Consider the following 8265-nt stretch of genomic DNA (forward strand, 5'->3'; position numbering starts at 1 on the left):
GCCAGAGCGAGTCTCGGCTCCTCGTTAGAGTGAAGAGTAACAGAAGAGTTTCCAAACACTAACAGGGTCAGCGGTGTCAAGTGACCTGGAGACCTCAGCGTTTCTAATTAGAAGGAGGCGAGGAGCTGTGCAGCTTGTCAATGAGCCAGCGCAATAACGTGCTCGACCAAGGACGTGAAGACAATAGAAAGTGTTTCATTATGTAAGTGAGGTGGAATGAAATCAAAGGCCGCATCTCAGCCCAAAACTCACATTTAGTTGAGTCCCAGGTTGTTCTAAGTGGGGAGCTGCAGCCTGGTGCTGTACATTCACAGCCGTTTCCTTTGTCCCCTCGTCTATAAATGTTAAATATTCCTGGGATATCGTTACTGGAAACAGCTGGACGCCTCCCACTTCCCTGCAGAGGTTCAGGTTCTTAGAGCTAAAGGCCGGGATTTGCTGGCGTGATGGAAAATCACTAGATTGCATGTACTGTATCACTATTAGCCGGACCGAGTCCTCAGGTCACATTCAGGTGGCGCTTCTGTTTGACGCCACGGGGCCACGATCCCGGCTCCACATTCCTCTCTTTCTTTTTCCCTTTTTTTTTTTTTTTTCTTTTTTTTTTTGCATAACCCTTGTGCCGCTTTCATAGAGGCCTTTCCGGCCCATCGCGCCGGCCGGTGCCAAAAAGATTGCGACTATCAAAAGAGACGGAGAGTCTGAGGTGAGAAAGGGCAAAGAGATGAACAAACAATGGCGGCGAGCGGGGGAGATAAGGTGTCGGAGCGCGGGGCGAAAAAAGCCCCGTTCATCGCACACGCAGGTCGGAGGGGTGCGAGACGTGAGCTGGCGGGCGAGCTGGAATATGTGTGGGGCCATAGGAATTGCTGCGTGGAGGAGATAACGGCATGTGCGTGTGTGAGGTGGGGAGCAGTTGAGAGAGTAACAGTGTCCTGCCCCGCTTTCCTCTATTCACTACCCACATCCTGTCTGTGTGCTGCTTCTTAATGGCTCTTAATGAGCCACCGGTGGATCCCTCTGCTTCCTGCCTCCACACAACACGCCCGGCGAGAGAGGGGCAAGTGAAAGGGAGGGCGAGAGAGAGAGAGAGGGAGAGGGAGAGAGAGAGAGAGTTGGAGATTTGAAACATCGCCTCAGGCGTCATCACATCACACTGTCTGCTGCCAATCATTCAGATGCCATGTGATGATAAGTTGCTGTATGATGGGAAGTGTCACGATGCTACTTATCATTTATTATTTGTCTACGGCACTGGAAGCAAGACGGTCGAACTGGAAGATCAGGCTGCCCTGAAAGTCTGGCCATTATTTATCCTCATGTCTGATTCAACGTCATTCCGAAAACTAGGTCACTAGGTTTAAAGTCTGTCTCTGTTTTGTTTTTTATCTCGTCATCATTGCAGTTTGTTCTTTATCTGAACAAAGTTCCTTGTAACTGTTTCAAATGTGTGAGTCCCTCGCTCTAGTTTCCCGTGTCTCTCATCCAGGGTTTTCGGATTTCTCGTCATCGCGGTAGATGACAGGTGAGCCGCTCTCTCTGATCCCCCTGACACTCTCTAATTGAGTTAAGGACGCCGGATTACGGGCTGCTTTTGAACGGGGGGCCGAGGTCGGCTCTCGATTCTGCGCCGTCGCGGCTCCAGACGGCGAGGAAAGGCCTGACATTGACGGCAGGAATGCGTGTGAGGCAGGAGGGTGGAGGCCGTGTGGGGCCGGGAGGCTGCTCTTCACGGTCGGCAGTGAAAATGAATCTTTCAGCACAGTGAAATTGAGTGTTCTTCGCGCCCCGTGCTCACGGTCAGTGTTGCTGCGCCTGACGGGCTTTCTGTTTTCACAGGGTTTAGTGGTTTACGATCGCCGAATCGCCTCTCGAAATGAGTAAAGTAGGTAAACAGAATTAATGCCTGTTACAAAAATACACTGACGGAAACGCATCATCCTTCAAACCTCAGAGGTGTTTAGTTTATCAAGGGTGTAAATAGTCATGTGACCACATGCAGGCATGAACGCACACACAAACACACTCATTACAAATGCAAGCAAATTATTCTAATTGAGAGAATCCTCACTTTTTAAGGCCCTGAAATCAGGAAGTGACAGCAGACGACTATAAAACAGCCTAAAATTAACTGCCTCCTGTGATGAGATAAAGGCGTAGAACTGCTCATCTCACTCTGGTTAATGTCACTCTACCAACATCCATCCACATGGTTTGTGCGTCCACGTTTTCAACCACAGCTTAGTAACACAGGGAGCAGTTGTCTTCTCATTCCTCGACAATCACCCATCATTTCTTTGGGAAGCGTTGTGGCGACAGCCGCAAACAGATGGTGCTTAGCTTAGCATTAGTCATAATAGCAATGGCGGCAATGATGATATAAAAATACAGCGTATTGTAATTGCTCCAGCAGCAGACGATAACTACAGATTCACCTGGGAATGCGAGCAGAAGGAAACGTGTGTGTGTGTGTGTGTGTGTGTGTGTGTGTGTGTGTGTGTGTGTGTGTGTGTGTGTGTGTGTGTGTGTGTGTGTGTCTCCATGTACCTGAGTGTCTTTGCAACCCCCAGAGGAAGGGTCCCAGTCATCGGACATCCCTGCATCAGACCCCTAATCAGTGGGAACAAAGGGGGAAGGGTGCGTAGCAGCTCCAAAATAGCAAGAGGAGTAAGAGGAGTGGACGGATGTAGGGAATCCGATACAATGCCTCGCAGTGCACGTATTCGTTCTGATCAACTAAAGACGCAGCACGCTGAGTTAATATCGGTCTGATAAAGGTAAACGCAGCATGTGCAGGAAGCAAGTTATAGAGGACAGAAAGTGAAGTGAGGTGTGTGTGTGTGTGTGTGTGTGTGTGTGTGTGTGTGTGTGTGTGTGTGTGTGTGTGTGTGTGACTTCCTCAGCTCTTCATTAAGAAGTGACAGCCTGACAAACTGTGGCTCTAGTGGTCGCATCAACTTCCTGACCCCACAAGCCGCACCGTTTTTTTTCCCCTTGATTAACTTTTCCTCCTCCACGCCGCACGAGGTGGAAAAAGCCTGGACGCGTTGTGCATCATTTCTGGAAAGGAGTTGTGGTGACAAGACGGTCCAGAGCGAACTTCAGCAAATAAACAGGTACTTTACAGCTCGTACGCGCCTTTATATTTTTTCTCTTTTGCTCGTCTGTAATCGATGTTGATGACACATGGACGCTCTGTAAGTTACTCCGAGTGGCCGTCTTCTGTCTCCTGTCTCCAGGATAAGTCTCTGTCCATATGGAGAAAAGCCCATCAAACGCAGGAGATGATAAAGCGGACAATAAGCGGGGGCCACCAGGTCCCCCTCCTCTGGGGGCCACAGATTAGGCCTCCTGCACTTCCTTTGGAAAACAGGCACCAGACCCAAAGGAAGCTCCTGTCAGCTGTGCTCCCTCACCTCCATGGCCTCGCTCGCTCTAATTCCAAACCCCGCTCTCTCTCTGTCTCTCTCCCTGTCCCAGAGATGAAATGCAGGCCATCGCGCTCCACCCGGATACTGCAGGCCAACCCCGTGAAGGCTCCTGCTGCACGTCACCGCGACAACTACTGCTGAATTTAAACGAAGACTAGGTTATTGACAAACTTAGACCATAAAGCATACCACGTGTATGAATCGCATGTATACGTTACCTTCTGCTTCCAGACAGTCAGACAGAGGAAGGTGCAGGGGGTCAGGTGGTCAGCGGTGAGTGAGCGTGAACAGTCCCTCGACCCCAGAGCCAAGACACACTGGAAGGCATCAGAGGATCCTTTGTTCCCTCCACCCTTCAAAAGCCTGGAGGATGACCCAGACCGTTATGTAAGACAGGATAGGTGGCTTATGTTTGGTTACGGGGATCTGTGTTAACCAAGAGAGGTGATAAGACATTTTATAATGGAAGCCAAAGCACAAACATGCACAAAAATATGGCTAAAAAGGAACTTGAATAAAGCAGACAGGAAGTGAAAAACTAATGTGTAGGAAACCAAACGAGGTGGGAGAACACCGACGGGCTTTAACGGAGCCAGGTGACTATTTCGGGCTGTATCTGTCCGAACCTCATGCGTCTGTCCACGCGTGGTTATTGTTACACTCTGGTGCCGGTGGACGTGACAGAAATGCACACGAGGCTCTATTTCCAGCAAAAAAAAAAAAAAAAACGCCACCGATCGGCGGCCGAGCCGGTGCGGGCGCACGTTGAAAGCCTGCGTAGGTAACTCTGTCAGGCTTCCCTGCAGAATGAGTGGCCACCGACGGCTGGCACCGAGTGCCCTCCTCACCGCGAACACCGCCACAGGTAATGTTTTCCTGAACGCACGCCAGTGTTTTAAGAATTTCCATGCCTTGAGGGAAAAATCCCAGTCCCGACTCCTGAAATACAAGCGGCCCTTTCAGCCAGGCCCGGCGCTAATGCGGTCCACCTTTGCAGACTGAAGCTCTCCTGTCTCGGAACCAAAGGGGTAAGAGGATTAGCGTCTAATGACACCGACCCCGGTTCGATCCCGTCAGAGCCGGCGGAACGCGGGCTCAGACAGCTCCCGGCCGCGCAGCGTGTGCCTCGGAGTCTGCGGAGCGAGGGACGCCTGGCGCCGCGCCACCAAGCGGCCGACGGAGAAGACGGATTGATCCCCAAGCAAGCGTCACCGCGTTTTCCCCTGACAAATTCACAGGAAAGTCCCATCACTTATAATCAACTCGAACCTCTGATGAGATTAAAGGTGAGACACTGGTTCTTTCACAGGAGCACTTACTTAACGTCTGAACGCTAAACCAACTTACACCAACACATACTTTCACTAATTTTAGCTCTGAGGAAAAAGATTTCAATGTCTGCATAACTCACACTATTTGCCTTAAAGCTTAGCGTTAATTAAAATATTTCAATTAATGTCCCACGTGCAGCATACATTTCGGTGTAAAATAACTGCGTTGAGTGTGTTCTCATATCATTCCTTTCGCTTCTTCTGAGCCAAAAGCCAGACCTCCGCACACACCTAAACACCCGATCCCCCTGGAACGGGTTCCACCGTCTGACAAGGTCCGGGCCTCCGTCGAGTCGGGCCAGAGCGGAGCGAGCCGCCGAGCAGCGTCATGTGATAAATGGGCCTTATCTGGAGGTTGTGGCGTTGGGAAGCTGATTCTGTTTCCCGCCGATTACATTAGCAGGCAGGAAAACGGGACGCACGGGGGAACGGCTGGAATTCAATGCAGCGAGGGGGCAGACGCTCGCGTTTTCACTCGTTCGCGGACTGATAAAGTCGCTGGGAGGAGAGGGTCTGCGAGACACAACCGCCAGGCGCAGGTGGGGGCTGAGTTTGCTTCACCGGGTGTTCGGCTGATTTAATGTATACTACAACAGTTTAGAGAGCTGTGGAAAATACCTGGTTTATCTGCGCGTACGCAAGCAGGGTCTACATTCCTGTAAATGAAAGATGGCTGCAATAGGTGCTGCTATCTGCTGGCCTTAGACCCTGGAATCACACCCCGGACTATTAAAAGCCAATATCCTGGTCACTGCACGAGTCAGAACTGGGTGATTTATGACGGGGGCAACAAAACGACGCCTGTTTTCCAGCCTCAGGACTTCACAGCGCTGCACATCTCAGTGGAAACAGTATTCATCAAAAAATAATTTTCTTGGATTGCTGTAAATCATCATCAATTGCTTTATTGCTAACATTTTTTGCTGCTCTCTGAGGAGCGGCAGCGTTGTTTTGAGATTTGGGGGCACGTAGAAAACGCCGAGGCATAATTTGATACAAAGAGACAGGGAGAGAAAAAGGAAGAGAGAGCGATTGTGATAAGAAGTAGGCAGCGGCCCAGACAAACATGGCGTGGCCCTTCCTCACTGACATCCTGACCAGGAAGCTGTGGTGCTCTGGCCCCTCTTCTCCGGTCCCTCAGAGACCAGCTCCTCCAGCAGGTCATCCACGTGAGCGCTAACGCTTCCCCTTCTGCCTTGTGCTCATTTCTCTATCACACCATCATGCACAGTACGTGCTGTCGGGACTCTGACTTGCCTGATCTTTTGCTCCCACCAATTTTTTTTTTTTTTTTTTTTTTGTAAAACTAATGCTGTTCTTTTTCGCCTTCTTTGCATCACTTACTGTATTTTCCACACCTGCTTGTCGCGGCCCGGAGCATAAATCATCCACCAAATAAGTGCAGATGCCCAGCAGATATGCAGGAGGGAAAATCCTACTCCCGCATCCATAAATCTCAATTTAGACAATCAAGCTAATTGCCGCTAAAATGGCTCCTAATGAAGTTGTAATTGTACAAGGTGACTGGTGCGTTTTAGCAGGGCAGCGAGAAAGTCTGGAAAGGATACATCAGAGCGTGTGTGCTCAGGCTCGGCAGGCTCGCTGGCACCAGAGGCCCCGGTGGTAAACGTCTCAGTTTAGCATTACAGTGGTGGCTCCCTGCGGGCCTGTCCTCCACTGTAGCAGCAACCTGAGGAATCGCAGGCACTCGGAGAAAAGGCTGGAAAACAAAGAGTGAGACCAGAGGAGAACCAGGTTGTGCCAGTGAAATATGTGCACCGCAAGTGCCCCAGAATAAGCAATTTACACACAAACTCGCATGTGCAGGATTTTTATTTTTCTCTCCGGCAAAATACAAACGTGTCCGTGCACTTTATGACATAAATGTTTATGGGCTCCTTTTTCACACATTTCGTTTTGTTTTGAGAGAAACGCTCAATCGGCTTTCAAACACAGACGGGTTGATCGACATGTTTTGAACAAGGCGTAGCTGTCAAAAACATAATATAGACTAAAAAACAATGTGCCAAACGTTTTTTTCCTCGGTGCTGGGTACGTATGATCGCCATGTGTTGTTTTCCTGGCTTCATTTTGTTCCCACATCTATTCATCCTCTGGCGTGGTTATCTGCCCCCAGCATGCCTGTCCAGCCCAGCGGGGGTCCCCCGGGAGAGCAGGCCCCCCCCCTCGCTCCGTCTGCCTTCTCCCGTCCCACCGTGGCCCTGCCTGCGTGCCCCGCCAGTCTGCCTTATGACCCGGCTGCTGATAAGACCAGAGGCCCTGCGGTGCCCAGTGCCTGGTGCCAGCACTTCCCTCTCACACAAAGTCAGCCTTGTTGTGTCACAGATGGGATGGGTGATCAAAAACACCGGCCCCTGCTCGAAAAAAAAAAGATTACAAAACTGCAAGACAATGAGGTCTGAGACACGGTAGAATGGCCCTTTTAACCCTGAGTGTGGCTGTGTTTACATGCAAGACTGTTTTTAGTCATACTAATGCAGTAGAGCTGTAGGGACGGGCCTGTGGGTCTCTCTATCACACTAAAAAATCACTCACTCAATCAAAGAAATATTAAAGGTGTTGCAGATTATCATTGTTCCCAGAGGATATACCTTTGATGATAACTGGAGTTTATCCCCGGTGAGATTTACATGTGCGCTTTCAGTTGATTAGTATTTTTACTTCCTTTTTTTTTACAGTACAGCATAATGCTAACGAGCTAGCATTAGCATCTGAGCCCATGGTATGACACACGATGAACCTGAGTCAAATCTATGTGACCCCTTTCTGCAGCAGACCAGCACCTATTCAGAGCGGCCCGCCCTCGCACGCGATCCCAATGATGCCCGTTCGCGTACATTCACTCAGCCCCTCACTCAATCACTCAAGCGCACACCTTTCAGGAGACGCAGCGCGGGGCGTGCGGTGTGTGCATCTGGCACGGCTGAGCGCCGTCCCTGTAGCTATTTGTCTGGACACATGTAACAAGGCTCATCAATCTTCTTCAGGGACTGTACGGGGCTTGGATTAAAAACACCTGGCCGTCTGTGGGCTGAATCATGAGGTGGAAACGCGCTCCCGGCCTGTCAGAACAGTGAAGAGAGGTCAGTCTAACACAGGCCCAGACAGATAGAGGAGGAGACCTGGGCGCTGCAGTGCTCCGGGAGCCGCCTGAAACTAACTCATATTGCAGAGAAGAACAGGTTAGTATAAGAACTTCTTCATTTGTGCTCATAATGATTCAGCTGGAGTAGAGTAATTAGGATGTAGCAGTCAGAAACACACTTGTGGTCAAAAACTGACCCACCCTTCTGTTTCTGTGAATCCTGAGGCTGACTTTAACGTGTAGCCGTGTTGGAAGAGTGCTGGTATAATCCACAGAGGAAGGAAGAACAGGCGAGGTGTGTCATAAACACATTCCTCAAGCAGTGCACTTTAAAAACACTGAGGAGGCAGAGCTGAAATCTCTGATCGCGTGTGTGTGTGTGTGTGTGTGTGTGTGT

This window comes from Betta splendens, chromosome 17 (assembly GCF_900634795.4).
Source record: "Betta splendens chromosome 17, fBetSpl5.4, whole genome shotgun sequence".
NCBI classification, from domain to species: Eukaryota; Metazoa; Chordata; class Actinopteri; order Anabantiformes; family Osphronemidae; genus Betta; species Betta splendens.